This window comes from Hydra vulgaris, chromosome 01, assembly GCF_038396675.1.
Source record: "Hydra vulgaris chromosome 01, alternate assembly HydraT2T_AEP".
NCBI classification, from domain to species: Eukaryota; Metazoa; Cnidaria; class Hydrozoa; order Anthoathecata; family Hydridae; genus Hydra; species Hydra vulgaris.
Genome location: NC_088920.1, coordinates 900,001 through 919,061, shown reverse-complemented (window position 1 = coordinate 919,061; position 19,061 = coordinate 900,001). Strand labels below are relative to the sequence as shown.

The 19,061-nt window shown below is 27.0% G+C and overlaps 1 protein-coding gene across 1 annotated transcript in view; it reads left to right on the top strand.

Annotated features, from left to right (window-relative positions):
* Positions 1-19,061, top strand: part of LOC136074988 (tetratricopeptide repeat protein 28-like) — a 56,899-nt gene that overhangs the window by 26,777 nt on the left and 11,061 nt on the right. The window contains exon 2 of the mRNA XM_065787167.1: positions 4,348-4,430. The gene's annotated coding sequence lies outside the window, so the exon portion shown is untranslated. The remainder of the gene's footprint in view (positions 1-4,347; positions 4,431-19,061) is intronic.

Genomic DNA, 19,061 nt, shown 5'->3' with positions numbered 1-19,061 from the left:
GCAAAAATCTTAGATGGAGGAGCAATTGTTCATATATTTCATCCCGTAAATTTGAAGACATTCAAGGAGTATTCAGAAATTGAATTTCAAAACAAAATAATCAATACAAAATAATCTCATCGGCAAAACATGAATAAATACAAAGGATTGACATTGTGTTTGACCTTTATTTTGAATGTAGTTTAAAAACCCAGACCAGGGATAGTTGTGGTAATGGAGTTAGAGTGTGTGTTTCTGATTCAACTCCTATTTTTAAAAGTTGGTCACAGTTCTTACGATTGGATGAAAATAAAAATGAGTTGTTTAAAATGCTTGCAACAAACTTTGTACAAGTACCGACATTTGACTTACTTTTAGTAACAACGTGTGATGAAACTGTTTTATCTAATTCCAAATATTTTAAGGAAAAATCTATTTCACCTTGTAACCATGAGGAAGCTGACACTCGGATTTTGCTACACGTTAAAAAGGCTGTTGACGATGGGCACCAAATTGTTTGTATTCAGACAGTTGACACAGATACTGTTGCAATTTCAATTTCAGTTTTTAAACAATTAACGGGTATCAAGCAGTTTTGGATAGAGTTTGGAGTTGAAAAACTGAAACGTTGGCTTTCCATACGTTATTAAGCTCAAACGTTAGGTGAAAAAACACAAGCTGTTTTTTTGTGGTTTGCATTCACTGGCTGTGATACCGTGTCTTACTTTGTAGGGCGGGGTAAAAAACTTGCTTAGAATCTCTGGAACAATGGAGATTGTTCCAGAGATTCCAAGCAATTTGGAATCTCTGGAACAATCTCCAAGAACCATCTATCAACAAAGACATTACTGGAACTATTTGAACTTATTGGCTCTCACCATATAAATTAAAGAGGTTCAAACTTGGGGGTCGCCCCAGGACCAAAAAAAATATTTTTAGAACGAGGTTCTAAAAATATATATTTTTTGAATATAATTCTTTTAGTTTTTAGACAATTTTCTTAAATTTTCAAGCTAGTATAACAATTTAATTTATTTATACTTAATACCCCTTCTTTATAAAATGAAATTCTATAAGCCCATTTCACTAAAAATAGAAGACTCCATAACTCAAAACCTAAGACGTTTACAAGTAGGGTCCATTTCTATATCAATTTGTATAGTTATTAACAACAATTTTGCCAAGTTTTATGCTGGTATCACAATTTAAACTATTTTTATGCTTAGAGCCCCCACTATTTTATCTAAAACTAAATAGAGCTATTAAAACAACTAAGTGAACTATGATCGTTATACTTAAAGAGATGTGTACCATTTAGCAAAAAAATATGAAATAGAATATTTATGATGATAAAGTTGTTTTTTGTTAATATATACAGAGTTTTATTATTATTTATAAAGATATAGTTGTTTTTAATTAATATAATAACTCAATAATAATATGTATTATCTAAATCATAACTGCATTATAGCAATAAAGCATCTTATAAAAAATATAATATATGTTTTAAGCTATAAATAATATATAGTATACTATAGCATCTAATTTTATATAATGCTACTATTATTTTATAAAATAGCATGCTATGTTATATTAATAATATAATAAATTATTAATATATATATATTAAATACATTATGTTTAACTTAATTAACAATGTAACACCTTAATGGTTGTCATTAAGATGTATATCAGTATTTAATAACATCATACCATAATGCATGTAACTTAATATATATTAGGATCCTAATATATGGTGTCATATTGCTGCGATAAAAAAATAAATTGATAAAGTTACGCAAAAATACAATAATATTATTACGATATCATATCATGCGATGTTATATTACTATAATTTAATAATTATATAACATCTTAATTATTAAGACGATATTTAGTTAATAAGATATCAAATTATTATGATGCATTTATACTTGTGAATATATCTATGTTTACTGCTAACTTTGTTATAATGTACACCATTTATATTGATAAATTGTATACATTATAAAACAATTCTATATCGATTTGTCATTTTAGCTATAAACGAATCATAATAATACTACACCATTTTTAATATTTAGTGATTTTAACGTTACGCCAAAGTTAAGGCAGCTCATAACTAACATAACTTTTCTTGCTCAAATTGAGCTGAGCAAGTTTTTAAAAAGTTTGGTGAATATCGATTTTTTAGCGCTGAACTTACGGAAAAACTTACGTAAATTTTGTTAAACGCAACTGCACAAGTTTCGTGAAACGGATTTCACAGTTTTGAACTTACGCTAAACTTAAACAAAAAAAAAGTTTGGTAAATACGCTCCGACAACTTTAGTGAATGTGGTTTAAACTTGGCTTACGCAAATTTAAAATTAAATTGTGCTTTAACTAAGTATAGTTATTCAAAACTTTAAATGTAACAATCATTTAACGTTCTTTTGCAAGTCTTATTAAAAAACTTATGTTTTTTAACTAAATTTTAGAAAAAACAAAACTTTATCATGTTTTTGTTACCTTACGTTACATGAAAATTGCAAAAGTTCTTTCCTTATTTGTTTGAAACATGTATATTTTAATAATTATAAAATCTGACCTACAACAATTTGAACATGTTAATTCCATTTTCACGTTAACTTAAATCCGATTATGCTAATAAATTCATGCTTAAAATAAAATTTTACAAAGATTCTTTTTTTATCATGCGACAATAAAAACAGCCGTAACTTTTGGAAGCATAGAAATGACTTGAATAAACTACTTTTAGTATTAAAGGTATATTTTAAATACACTCTCATGAATCGACATAAATATTCATTTTCTAAAAGTTGACAAAAAAGAGAATAAACTTTGAATACATTTTCATTTTAGGCCGTGGCAGTGCCTATATATATATATGTATATATATATATGTATATATATATATATATATATATATATATATATATATATATATATATATATATATATATATATATATATATATATATATATATATATTATATATATATATATATATATATATATATATATATATATATATATTTATATACAAGTATGTATATATACAAGTATGTATATATATAGTTAAAAATAGTAAAATGAAGTCGTAAAACAATAAAATGTCTCAAAAAAAAACAAAAAAACAAAAAAAAAAACAACTATTATGGGAGCTCGTAAAAATTGATTCAAATGCTCGCCATTCTATGAGTTAAAGTTTTTTTATTCCTGCCTTTTTCTCTTGGAGGAGCAGTTGCGCAGGGTTAGAGCTTTTACCCCCAAAGAAAGCAATTGTTCAAACTTTTTATTTGCGTAGTTTAAGCAATTACTCTAAAAACTTGGAGTAGAAGCAATTGCTCAATATTATTTATTAATTTAAGTATTCTTTTGTAAGTAAACAAGCGTTTGGGATTGATTTATAATCAAGACATGTTTATATATATTTTTTGTTTTTACTAAAAAGATCTTAATCGGCAAAAAACTTTCTTGGCATTACTCGACAAAAAATAGATACGTCATACCCGACACACCATTAAGATCTTTTCAAGACGGCCCAAGACTGAGTTTCATGTTTCATAATGTCAAACGTGCAATCTGAAATATGTAAAACCTCTAGATTTTTCTAAGTTTTAACGTTTCTTTTTTATGTCTAATAGAAAAAAGAATTGAATTTTATCTTGATTTTAAAATCACGAGATGATTATTTGTATATGACGTTTTTTATTAAACTTATTTTGAAATGTTAAGTGTTCGTTATATAGCTAAACTAATCGTTAGTTAAAATCTGAGATAAGATAACAATGAAGTTATTATATTTCAGCATAACTATATTTAAGAAGTTTATGCGTGACCTGGGTCCTATCATCATGCTTTTATACAGTCTTCTTATTAAAATAGTAACAAACTAAACGGTTTGCGGTAGTTTAAATCACGTGAGGTAGATAAATTACACATAGACAAAAGAAAAAAGATCTCAAGTTTACCTTCGCAGAGTCTTTAATTAAATCAAGTATATATATAACTGCGGTAGTGGTGTAGTGGTAGAGCGCTTGCTTCATAAGCGAGAGGTTCCGCTTTGGTAGTTCCGTCCTTGGTAGTACCGCGCTCAACTTGTTTCTCCGGGTTATAACCATAAGTAGCCTATTTATATGTAGTGACCTTTTTGGCCTTGGGGACGTGAATTACAATGAAAAAAAAAAACTCGTAAAAATCGCCGCGCAAAAGAGCAAAATGATCTCCTACTTCTAATTTTTAAATAAGTTTTACGTTGAGTAATTAATGGACGACCCTTGATGAAAAAATTTATTTCACCAATCAAATTAAGACTTGACGTGTCAACCAGCGTCCAGATAATTAAATGCCTTTATCTTTCAGCAAAAATTCGTAAAGCTTGAATGAGAAAAGAAGCGCATTAATTTCAACAACAATTGAAGTTTTCTATTATAAGAAACAAACATGTAAGTTTTTTTGTAACTTTGTGTTGTTGTTTTTTAAAAAAACATTATAAGTTCTCTGTAAATTCGTTTTCATATTTTATAGATTCTCAAAATTTTCATAATTCATAATTCATAATTTTTCTGTAAATTCATCTGTAAATATGTGTTGTTGTTTTTTAAAAAACATCATAAAAACTAATAAAAAAATAAATATTTTAACCTGAAGTTTTTGAATAAAATTTTATTTGAAAACAGAGCAATTCCGTGAATGTCTCACAAAAAATGAAAAAAGTAAACCAAGCCTATTTGCATAATATTATATATTAGTATAAAGCTCTACTTCTCCTCCTTTGGAAAATATACAGCTTGTTAAAGTATGCCGCTAATATAAAAAATATTACTGGCTGAAACAGAAGGTTTAATTTTATTTTAGTTCATTTTAAATCGTCTAAGTTCAATTGAACCTATAAAAAAACAAACTGTCTTGCTCATTTCAATCAGGTTTTTTAGGTGAACTAATCTTTGCTACTTATGATAAAAACAGTTATTGTCAAAAAAAAGTTATTGTCTAAAGAATTCAGAAAACCATTTATTTTAAGTAAATATAACCCCTATTGTCACGCTGTGACAATTAGGGTACCGTTAGTTTTAGACAACCAGTAAAAATAAGGATTTCAAAATTCCAGCGCTATGAGAACTCCATCTAGTACATCTAAAAAATGCAAATATGTTGATAAAAATAATTACCTCAGTTATTTTTAGAATCTGTTTATGTCACGGCGTAAAAACAAAATTTAAAACTGCTTATATGAAACCACAATTGAGTTTTTTCAACTTTAATGACCCAGATAATTGCAAAAACCATGGCTTTTGACTACAACTACAAATTGCAGGTCTGTTATGAGCAGGCAACATTCGGAGGAGAAATGCTCAACCTTGAGGCCCACTTTAAGGATACATAGTGCCTCTCTAAGGGATACCTTAAACTCCATCGACTTTTATTGAGGTTATCGATGTGCCGGGAATGGAAAGACTTCTTATCACTTCCGAATAAAGTTATTAATGGTGACAATGTAAGTATTTACTAAAGCATTTGTCATCTCGCCTGATAGTGACCTAATCTGGAAAAAATTTCTTTTTCTAGATTAGTCTTTTTTTTTCCTTGGCTAAGAGCAGCAAATCTTTGTTGCTTTTTTAGCAGATATGAAAGTTCTCTTTTCCTTGTCGTTTCTTTAATATAGCAACACAAGAACTAACTTTAAACTAAAATCCTTTTGAATTTATTCAATACGGGTGAATAAAAAAGAAGCAACTTCTTTTACTCAGTAATCGGTCAGCTTTACGTGAACAAAAAGTTTCAGTAATTTTGCTCATGTTTTTATTCAAATGAAGCTGACCAATTACTCAGCGTTTATGGAGAATATGTGAATAAAAATTTTGGGCTCAAAGTTTTATTAACGTAAAGCTGACCAGTTACTCCAAAAACACTGAGTTAAAGCAATTGCTTTTTTTTAATCATCCTGCCCTTTACGTTTGATTTTTCTACCAATATTAGCATGACTTTTTTAGTTTTTCAAGTAAAGCTTTTTTTATTTTAACTTGACTAAAATTGTTATAATTTAATCCATCATTGTCATAAAGAAACCGTAAAAAAGCATTTTTTATTTAATTTTTTATTTCATTTGTTTTATTTCTTATTTTTTTTTTTTTCAATTAGCACAGAATTAAATTATAGGTAAAAACCGGGTCATAAAAAATGGGCCTAAAACAACCATAAAAGCTTTTTATTTCAAACATTTTTTAATTAAATATTACAATCTAGTCTTCAATTATTTCAATAAACTTTTGTTTAAACAACCACGAAACGTCGAGAAAACAAATTGAAAAACCTAAAGTAGTTTTGAAAGTTTTCATTTTTCAAAACCTATTGATTTGGTGTCGTTTAGACAGATTTCGTGTCGTATGATTGCTAAATAAATAAAAAAAATATTTTTTTATTTTGGTTATTAGGGTGCTCCTAGAAAACCTTTCGGTCTTATCACAGAGCAAGGCTGAGGAACAATTGACCAGGAAGTTCACGCCTCCTTCCTTGTTAACATCGCTCGTTGGAATAGAGCCGGCGTCGAATCTCTTGATTCTGAGCCGGGACTATAACTACTGCGCCAGAGCTGTTATCTACGGTCATGGATAACATAACTAAGTTAAATTATAGTCAAAGCATTGAAGTGAATGAAAGAAAACTTTTCTTAAATATAAAACGGTAAAGTTGATTATCAGTTCAGTAACAAGAACTTTGTCACAAAGTGATCTTGCTAAAAAATTCTAGAGCTCACGTGGTTAAGTCCAAAAAGAGTCAAAAAATGATGAAATTAATTGCATATAAAAATGCACATCAGAGAAGCTCAAATTGAAAATGAAACGAAATTTTTCGTGCAAAGAAGTTGGTAAAAATAAGGGGTGATAAGAAAATGCGCATAATTGAAGGCAACAAAACATATAGCAAGGCAAAATTTTCACACATTCCTGATCAACAACTTTACAATGGGAACATAGAAAAACTTGTAAATAAAGAACTTAAATATATTGAGCAAGAATAAATTTTGTCATGTTCTTTGTGTGGCAGGCAATTTACAACTGTAACATGAAGTCTACTTGTTTTATCACTTAATAATCATTTCCGGCTCATCTCTATTTTTAAAGGATGCCTCCAAAAATGATATTTGCCATTTATAAAAAAGCACAAACTTTGATATCTCTTTTGCCACGATCTGCTTCTCACTATTGTAAGTAGTTTTCCAGTGGTGCAAAATTAATAACGTTGAAACTGTTTCTTAAAATGCAAATCACCCCAACCTACCAGAAGAGTGAATAATTGAAGATTTTTAAGGCATAGCTATAAGAGTTTTTTGTAGTATATTGTAATGGTAAAAAATGAAAAAAAACTTCCAGAAAACGAAAAGACCATTATTGTGACCCATAAGGTGACAATAAGATAAGTATAACTGATAAACTATAGAAAAATGCCGTGTAAATTTAATTCCTCCCAAAGTAACATACCAAGACCCCTTTGAAAAAAAGTTAATATGCTAATTATAATACATACAGAAAATTTAGTTTAATTATAATACATGCATTTAGTTAAAAAACTTTTGAAATAAAAGATTTTTATAGTTTTAATTTAAAGTTGACCGAATTTTTCCATGTCTACCAAGTAACAAAAAAAAAAAAAAAAAAAAAATGAAAGGTTTTTGAAACAGTATTTTTGTTAACCCTATAAAGTATAAAAAAACTTAAAAAAATTTAAAAAATTAAAAAATAAGTGTAGACTTGATGTACATATAAAAAATATTAAAATAAGAGTTACAAAAAAAAGATTAAATAAGAGTGACGACTTTTGAAATAAATAAGAAATGTAACGAGCTTTCATAGACACTGAATAGGCTTTTATATTTACTTTTGTCGTTTTGTTTTGTTTATTATATATGTAGTTATAACTATTTAATATGTAGTGTTTTAACTATTTAATATGTATTATATATATATACATATATATATATATATATATATATATATATATATATATATATATATATATATATATATATATATATATATATATATATATATATATATATATATATATATATATATATATATATATATATAGTTATAATTATATATGCACATAATCGTTACGTAGTGCATAACCATTAAATGCACTGTTGACACAATCATTGAGCCATAATTTTTGCAGTATGCGTAGCATTTTATGCATAATAACGTTGTAATATATATATATATATATATATATATATATATATATATATATATATATATATATATATATATATATATATATATATATATATATATATATATATATATATATATATATATATATATATATATATATATATATATATATATATATTTATATATATTATAACGTTATTATGCGTAATATGGTATGCATACTGCTAAAATTATAGCACAATAATTGTGTACTTGACTGTACATTCAATGGTTATGTGTTACATAATGATAATGTTGTAAACACATTATAAACATATTTTTTATAATATTTAAGTTCTTTTATAATAAAATATTAATAACATTAGATGTTGTTATTAAGAATAATTGTATTATTTATATAATTGTTTTTAATAATAATTTATAAAACTTTAATATTATTAAATCAAAATTATATCTAGTGGTATAATAATATTTCTAGATATATTTTCAGTGTTGAAAATTTAAAAATATTGAAGTGTGTCTAAATAAAACAAATTTGCACTAACTGTGATTTTATAAGCAGGAATTTTGTGTTTGTTTTCCAAACAATGTTTCCAGCATTTTTATAGGTACTCTGACTGTTGTTGCATTGACGAGGAACAAAAATGGGAAAATTTTTTTACGAATTATTGGGGTAGTTTGTATTAAAGAATACTACTCCATCTTCAACTTCTTTCACCATATACTAATACCTACTACTAAATAGTCAGCTGATTTTTCTAAAAGTTTTTGATTTTCGTTGCTATTCTTTTCAATCCAAGTAAATTATATTTTTGTGTCATTAAATAGACTATGTAATGGTTGGTAGAATTTGTGAAGTATTGAAATACAATCACATAACTTTTTTCCTTCCTTTAAATATTTTTTTGTTTGGTTGCGGATTATTGTATTAAAAATAGCATTATCTGAATGATGATTAGAAGATGTTTTTGTAGACAGTTTCAAATTTTGAAACATTGCTTCTTCTTTTTCCACATTAGACGTACGACCTGCAAACAATCTACACTGTAGTGGAGCATGGGATATGATTGAGTGATAGTATGCACGAAAGAATTTTCGCTTGCTATTTTTTAAATTTGATTCTAAATTTGTTTTTTTATAATTATTGCAAATAATTATAAACAAATGCGGTATTTATTAAACGAAGAATACTGTGTGTTGATCTAAATTCTTGTGGCATATAAAGGATGTTTTTTATTTTGCACATAGTTAGTAAAAATTTAAAAACAAATTGACCAACCTTGTCCTGTTCTAGAAACCAGTTAGTAACTATAAATAAACTTTTTTGATAGTTGGCAGCATTTTTTGCTTCAATGCCATTGAAAGTGCTTTAAATTACATTTTCTACAATTTTTCTACAATCTTATTTTTCTACTAAATATGGCTATTTATCAAATATATTTTTAACATGGTTTGAAATATCATGCATTGGTTCATTATTTAAAATTTCATAGTGTTAAAGATTTAATTGTGTTAAAGAAAAACCTGTTTTTTTAAAAACAAGGGCAGGCAATCCTTGCCTTTCATTTGCCAATAGCTCCTTTAATTGTTTTACAGATGCATTTAATGGAAATTGAATATTTCTTTCATAAAGTTCTTTTTCAATCTGATCTTTTTTTAGACATGAATATAATTTGGCTTTTCCTTGGTTTACTGCCAGCTGTGAGGTGTTACTTGCGTTTATATGGTCTATACCATTTTGTAAGGAATTGAATGGGAAGCTTAGTGATATAGATATATTATTAGAGAGATCTGCATGCATGTTACATGCCCAACAAAAATAATTACCACCCTTCTGATGACCAGCTTCCAGTTGTGCTGCTGGATTGTCACCTTTGAGTATTCGTGCAACATCTAAAATAGATGTTCTCTTGAATTCTAAGGAATTGTTCAATTGTAAAATGTCATTAATCCTGTCATCGCTGTACAAAAATTGCTGGTCATTGGAAGGACATCTACCAAGTATGTACAAATAAGGATTTTCGACCTCTAATTGAACATTTATATCCTCTCCATACTTTTGTTTACATTCAAAGCTACTTAAAAATATGGTTGTTTCATTACGCCAACAGTAACAAAAAAGTGAGTGTAATTAGATATACTGGAGCAATCATGCCAAAATATTAAACTCCTTGTTCTTTCATAAGTTTTAAGTATATTTATCAGCTCTTTTTTAGTTAAGGTTTCATATTCATTTTTATATTCCTGAATATTATCAAGAGCATCAACGATTTGCCTTTGAGAAAGTGCTTTTAGTTCATTATTGTTTCAAACTTTCATAAAAATCTCATGGTCTTTGAATAAAAATCTCATGGTCTTTTTTCTGCCTTTAATATGAACCTATTTTTTTGTAATTGCCTGATTTTCAGATGATATAAATACTTTTTCATATCTTTGGGGTACAATCTTTTCCCCTGAATTATATACTCCACCGTATATTTTTTTTGAGTTGCTGCTTTATTTTTTTATTAGTTGGCTCGCATGGCTAAAATATATCTCTGATGTATGCCATGTTTAACCTATACATGAGTTTAAACATGAATGACTAATAAAGTTTGAAAAGTTTAACTTATTAATGATAAGTGAAGAAAAAGGTAATAAATACCTCTGTTTTTTTCTTCTATACTGTATATTATTAATATTAGTGCCATTAAAGTATGTATTATCTGAAATTTTTTTTTTTAGATTTAGCCTTTTTAGATTACAGTTCATAGATTCTAAAAGTTTTTTTAGTACTTGGCCTCCGTTTGCGGGTGTAATTCCTAAAAATTATTTTGTTTAAAATTCTTATTTTTCATTGGTACTTATTACTGTTAAAATGGTAAAAATAAATTATTAGCATAATACATTTATAATTAGTTTATTATTTTTGTAAATATACTATTTATGTAAATTTTCTGTGACAAACAAAAAAGGTAATACAACTATTACCTTTTTTGTTTGTCACAGAAAATTTACATGCTAGTTCAGAAAAGTTTATTTTAAAACCATTAGGGTAGGATGAAATTTCATCCAAACACTCAACTTGTTTCCAAGAATATTTCTCCATAGAACCAACAGGGTTTCTTGCTTTTTTCTCTCCCTAATTTAGTGGCAGAAAAAATAAAACTATGTATAAGCGTCTCTATATGCACTTTTCAACCCTTAATCCTTCTCTGTAGTATGCTAGAAGGTATATAACATAACTACATATAGAATGGCTAGTAATTCTCTGTACTTATAACACATTTGTCATATGGGTTGTTAAACGAGCCCTGTGAGTGTTTCCACATCCCGTAGGTTCCTTCTAAATGTGAATAGAGTTTTAAAGTATGTGTGTATGAGTATATATATATATATATATATATATATATATATATATATATATATATATATATATATATATATATATATATATATATTGAAATATACAACTTGAAATTATAATACCAAGGCCATCTGTTGCATTTAATTAATGTGTATATTGTCCAAATTATAAAAAATGCATACATCATTTATAATTAATGATCATTTGGTAAAGAACTATAATGGTATAAGTTAAATTTTCCTCAATTTGATATTTGTTAGGTTTTATTAGATTCTTTATTTGGTTTATGTAAAAAATTCCCTACATACTACTTCACCCAGGAGTCACTGGATGAACTAATGACTTATATTAGCCCTAAGTTTAACATAATAACGCATTGTAATTATAAATATTGACTTAACTTAAATCTGTTTTGAAGTTATACTATTCTTATTTCAACCAACTCATTTGTTTGTACATGACTTACATTTTTTATAGCTGATAGTTCTAATATTCTTCTTTTTTTCGCATTTTTTTATGTTTCAAAACTATGGGTTAGGCGGAGATTATCTCTATTGCTTGATACAGAAATACCAAATAATACAGGAACACCAAATGCCTCAAGAAAGTTAATTTTTTATTTTACTTTGTGTTGTATACATATATTATATATGTAAGTAACACAAAGTGAGAGAGAGTACATTCTCTCTCTCTCTCTCTCTCTCTCTCTCTCTCTCATTCTCTCTCTCTCTCACTCTCACTCTCTCTGGCGCAGGAAGCACACACACACTTGTGTAGTATATGCAGTATGTACAAACAATGTTTAGTAAGTATAGATATAAGTTCTCAGGTATTTATGAATACTTATCTGCTGAGCTTTCGTATAAAAATACCTATCTGTTGAGGTTTCTTTCCAGTGATTTTTAATATCATTTTTTTTTTTATTTGCATCACATCTGTGTTTCTTTTTTTCATTTTGTGGATTAAGTATATTGATTTTCATAGCTTTTGTGAATGTGGTGGAAAATGTGTTATTAAAATCCTGATCTAGTTTGTTCAGCGCTTTATGAGTTGCGATTGAATGTTTTTTCTGCCTATAAATTCCTCTTTTTTCTGCTTTATGTTTGAACCTTTTAAAAGGCTATAAAGTATTTTTGAGTTTCCTTAATTATTAAATCTTTCTTTGGAAAAGGTAAACAAAATATCTTTCAAAAAGAATTTGACCTGGTGTTCCCTAAGTTTTTAAAATGGTTAACAATAACCAGGCCTTATTTTTTTATTTGTTTGTTATCAAAGTGAAATTTTGGATTTTTTTCAATATAAATTTTGTATTGATGTTTTAGCACTCTTGATCTAAAAACTTTATAATTTTCATTTGCTAAATGATTGGTTCTAGGTTTTTCAGTTAAAGTTATATATACTGTAACTTTAGAGAAACCGCAAGTTAAAGAATCAGCAATAGGCAGTTCTGACATAACAAAAAATTGAGCTAATTTTATTATAAATCTAATGTTTTCCTTGTATTCTAAATTTGGTTAAGTAAATTTATATTCTGCCCACTATATTACATGTTTACATTAATCTATGGTAATTTATAGACCGGAATTTTAGTAAAATAATTTTATGGCATTATAAAATAGGGTTGGTTCACATCACAGTAATGTTTAAATTTTGAGCTTAGACTTTTAAATAAACATTAAGAGGTTTAACTTTAAAAGTCTAACTGGTCGTATGTCAATTAGTGTGTTCTTCACACTCAAATTAATATAAACTTTCATATAAAATGGAAAAATCAGATTTAATTATGAAAAAACTATTTTTTTTCGACCTTTAATATGCTTGCAGACATATGACTGGTTAGAAATTAAACATATAACTTAAAACTTGTTTGTAAAAATTGTTTTCTCAATTTTATCTTCATTGAGAGCAGCACCATTTTAAATAAGTTAACTTTGTTTGATTTTAGACAAATTAAAGCGCTTGGGAAAAAATAAAAATTAAAAAAAAAAAATATTTGGGCTGAAAAAATGCATGAAAAATACCTTTTTATAAAAACGCAAAATTCTTGTATTTCCAGAACATGCATTAACGGCGTTGAGTTAGTACACTTGAGGTACATTTAGGTTAAAAGATAAATAAAAAAAAACATAACAAATCAAAAAATTACAAGGTCAACAATAGAAAACAATTAACTAAGAATTAATCACTATCCCTTGAAACCACGAAAAAGACATTGCGGCGTCGCTGCGTCGTAACAAAATAAAATTGATTGCGCATTTGCTTGTTGCTATAAAAAAAATACTTATTCGTAGTTTAAAGTTGTTTTTGTCGAAGTTGCGCATTTGCTTGTTGCTATAAAAAAAATACGTATTCGTAGTTTAAAGGTGAGTTTCCACTCATACCTTTTTAAATAACCATAGTTATTTAAAAACCCAGACAAAAATATTTTTGAAAACAACTCATTTAAGTCTAATTGCTATGGCATCGAAAAATTATCTTGTTTTATAAATGCGTCACAAAATACATTTTCAGCGCTGACATTTATTATGCGCAGCATGAGCAAAATTTTGAAAACTTTAAAGAAATGCTAAAAGTCACAAGTTTACGGTAAAATGCCTTTTAGAAACATGGTGCAAAGACGAAAATACCATAAACGCAAATTTTTAATTACAAAGATATGAAGCTCATCAAACTCGTTGTTGAGATACTGGCGGAGGAATATATTTCTACATACATAATACAATACTCATTAAAAGAGTCGAATACCTTAGCATACTGAACGCAAACTGTGAACTTTTCACTGTTGAATTAACAAACCAAAGTAAAGCAAATGCGTATATAACTGGCTTATATAGACTACCAGATGGCAATATAAAATCTTTTAAAAAACATATAATTCAGTACCTAGAACTGGATTAAAATAAGCACTTATACATATTGGATGATACTAACTTGGACCTTTTAAAAGTAAAAACTAATAGAAACGCTTTTAAAATAATCTCTTACAGAATAGCGTATTACCCATTATAAATAAGCCAACTCGAGTAACTCTCCAAACCGCTACCTTAATTGATAATATATATTTACAAATAATACTATAAAATGACACATTCGTAGCGGAATAATAAAATCTGACGTAAGTGACCATTTTTCAATAATTTTTCTACTTAACAATTTGAACTGCAAAAAAGTAAACAAAACAATGATTATAACAAAAAGGCAAGTGAATAAAATATAACTAAGCAAATGAATAAAATATAACGAAATGGATAAAAATATAACGTAGTTTCGAAGCAATTTATTGATGGAAAACTAGTATCAGGTTGTTAATTGCAAAGATACTAACACAGATAACAATACTTTTCAAGACAGTTTTACAAGTTTGTACGAAAAAGCGTTTCCGAATCTTGAACAGTTAAACAAATTCAAAAACCTTAAAAGGCCTTGGATGACAAAAGGTCTTATTAAATCATCAAAAAAAAAAAAAAAAAAAAAAACTGTGAAAAGTTTTCGAAAAAAAAGACTTACAAAAACGAAAATCTATTAAAAAAATATATTACAAACAAATATTACGAAAATCTATTTAAAAAATTAAAAAAGCGTTCTAAAGAAACTATTATTGCAATTTATTAAAAAATTATGGTAACACCAAAAAAACATGGTGCGTATATAAAGAGGTAACAGGGAAAAAAAAATATGCCACTAAAGTGTTCCCGCAATACTTAAAAACAGATGAGAATGATACAGTGGCCAATAAAACAATAGATGTTGCAAAGAAATTTAATAACTATTATATAAAAATTGGGCAAATTAGCCAGTAAAACAACTCCTGGAAAAAACTGTTATAAATCATATCTAAAAAAAAAGCCTCAGTCATGAACTAGATTGATATAACTCCGGATGAGCTTAAAAATGCATTTAATACCTTAAAACAAAACAAAATTCCAGGAATACATGACATAAGCGTAAACGTTGTAAAAATGTCTACGATATTATTGAATATCCCCTTCTGCCTTTAAAAAATGGGGTATTCCCTGATCAGCTAAAGCTAGCAAAAGTTGTTCCTATATTTAAAAGCGGAGATTATTCTATAGCTTCAAACTACAGGCCTATTTCTATTTTAGCATGCATTTCAAAAATATCAGAGCGCACAATGCACATCAGACTTTACAACTATCTGGTAAACCACCACCTGCTAAATAAAACAATCAATATGGTTTTAAAAAAACACCATTTAACAGAACTCGCTGTTGCCAAACTTGTCAGCGACATTTTAATTGGGTTTGACAACAATAAATACACCCTTGGGGTTTTTCTCAATCTTTCAAAAGCGTTTGACACAGTTGACCATGAGATTCTTATTTATAAACCGTAAATTATGGAATAAGAAATAACAATTCAAAATAGTTTCCCTCTTAATAATTGAAAACAAGCTTTATCATAAGACAACACTGTAACACGGCTTGAAAACATTACTTGTGGGGTCCTACAAGGATCAATTCTTGGTCCACTGCTATTCCTTGCTCAAATTAACAATACATACTTATCCTCTAACATACTTAACTTTGTCCTTTTTGCTGATATTAAGCAAGTATTCTTTAGCCACACAAACATTAGCCTATTATTGAACACTGTTCATCAATAACTTGAGAACTGGAACAAATGGTTTAAGGCTAGCAAACTGTCTCTAAATGTCGAAAAAAGTAAATATATTCTTTTTACAAAATTATCAAAATCTGAAACCCTCCTCTTAAAACTACATGGTTTACTAATTGATAAAACTAAACTTAAACGAGAATACTCAATCAAGTTTTTAGGCGTAATTCTTAACAAACATATTAGTATTATGTATAAAACAAAACATCTCCTGAACAAAAATTGTTTAACAAATATTTATTTAGCATTTATTCATAGCTAAATCAGCTACTGCAACATTATCTGGGCTTATCTTATCCTTCGAAGTTAAATACAATCTTATCCTTCAAAGTTAAATACGATCTACAAAATACAAAAACGAGCAAGTCGCTTGTTATTAAATGCGAATAAATACACTAGTGCCAGACCACTTCTAAGAGATATTGTAGTGCCTAATGTCTATGAAATAAATATTCTTAATATACTTACTTGTAAGTTTAAGTTTAAAAATGGTATGCTACCAATCATTTTCCAAATTTACTTTTTTTCTTTAAACCACAAATATGAAATTACATACTCAATAAATAACTTTATTATACCAAAAACATTATCAAAACAAGCTGATTTTCAATATCTTGCCAAGGGCCGCTGTTATGGAGGGCCGCGGTTATGGAACTTGCTTATAATAAGTAATATAAAAACTTTAACTTCAACTCAACATTTTAAACGTGAAACAAAGCAACACTTATTTGATTTTGATACAAAGCGATTACTATTCTTTTATTTAAAACTTTTGATAATTTTAATTATATAATGACTTATAAATTGACTTAATTATATTGTATGGTACTTAAAGCATGTATGATATTCTATTTTACAATAATAACGCAAATTGTAAATGCAATATTTATCATATCTTAGACAATTTGTTGATGGAATGTAAAATAGATTTATTTGGTTTTGTATGTATAAACGAACGGACATATATTTATGTGTATGTGAGCGTGTGTGTATAATAAAAATACACATAAAAGTAGAATAAAATAGAGAATTAAAATAATATTAATAAGAAATTAGTTTTTTAGTAAATAATAATAATAATAATAATAAGATAATAATTTTTTAGTGAATAATAATAATAAGAAGAAGAAGAAGAAGAAGTTAATTTTTTAATAATTAACTTTTTTTTTTCTTTTTTTCTGCAAAAGTATATTGATTATTAAATCAGTTTTCGCTTTAGTTTCTTTTTTCCTTTTTCATTATTATCGGATGAATTTTTTAGTTATATTAACGGAGCTGAATTATAAGACCATGTCCTCTGCCAGTCGAAACTTTAATGTCACATTTTTATGTTGTAAAATGCGGTCGAAATGCGGTCGAAACTTTAATGTTTTCATGTTGTAACTTTAATGTTTTTATGTTGTAAAAATATTGTAAAAGCTTATTTTTTTAATGACGAAATAAAATAAAAAAATTTAAATAAAATAAAATAAAAGGTAAAATAAAAAAATAAAAGTTAAAGCGTATGCGTTAAGTTTATATTTTAAAATTACTAAAATAAAGCAATGCATTGATTTATTTTAGTAGCCAAATATTTGGCTTTTGTTATATTTTATATAAATATTTCAAAGTGATCTTTATACTAATATCCACAAAAACGAAAATAAAAAAGTTAAAATTATTAGCTTCAGCAACAACTACTTTTTACTATAAAACATAGCACTGTAATAACGTAAAATTTTTAAAACGGTTATTTGCATGGTTGTTTTAAAAACATTTTTTTATAAGTATTAGGCATTAAATCAAGCAAACTATCAGGTGGTTTTAGTCTTGAAATGGATTTTACCTTTTTAACGCCAATTTTTTTAAAAAGAAAATTTGAAACTAGTTATTAAAATGATTTTTTTTTTTTTTTTTTTCTCCGTTTTTTGTTTTATCTCCGGCTGTGTACCCCACACATTTTTCTGTTTACTTTATTTAAATATATTTCATTGATTGTTTGTATCTATTAACAAAAAGTTTGTAAACTTTAAATGGCTAGAGCTAATCCAACTAGCATAACGTCAAGAGATATATCGCCAAAACATATGACTCAAATATTTATGGCTAAAATATTGTAATGAAGTTTCAATACTTTATTTAATTTAAATATATTTAATTTATTAATATGTTGTAATTACATGTAACAAATTTTAGATTAATAACTATGTTGTTAATACACATGTCATAACTTAAGTGTTAATAGTTATTTGTTAGTTTGGCGTTTATTACTTATTAAAGTATATTTTGTGATTAGTTCTTAAATACAGATTTCATTATATAGGTTGATTTAAAAAGTTTGTTTTTAAAAACGATACATTTTAAGAAATATTCCAAAATATTCCTTTCTTAAAAAACGATAATTGAAAAATATTTTTTTTAAGTAACTGGAAATACGCAGAAAGAGTTCTCCCTACAACACAAAAGCATCGAAATTTTTTAAAATATTACAAAAAACTTTCTACCACACCACCTATATAAAAAAAAAAAATCCTAATTGCTGTCAATGTAGCACACTAGCTACACACGAGCACCCGTGATATGTTCAGACATGACAAGTCAAAACTTAAATATGCTCATCTGTATATGAGAATATTTTTTTTAAATATGTGGAGATGGAGGCCAAGAAAAAAATATTACCAAATATTTACACAGCCCCTCCCCCACCCCACCCTATCCTTTCCCTATCAAACTTGAGAACGGTGAGTTAATAAAAGTTTCAAATTTATTATTTTATACTTAATTTAAATTAATCAAAAAGTTTTAAATTTTATTCTTTTAAAAATTTGTAACGTTTGAAAGTTCTGACCATGCAATGTTTTCAACCATCAAATTCTTTTTGTGGGTGTGGTGGGGTTGGGTGCAATTACAGTTACTGTTTTAGCTTTTCCTTTGCTTCT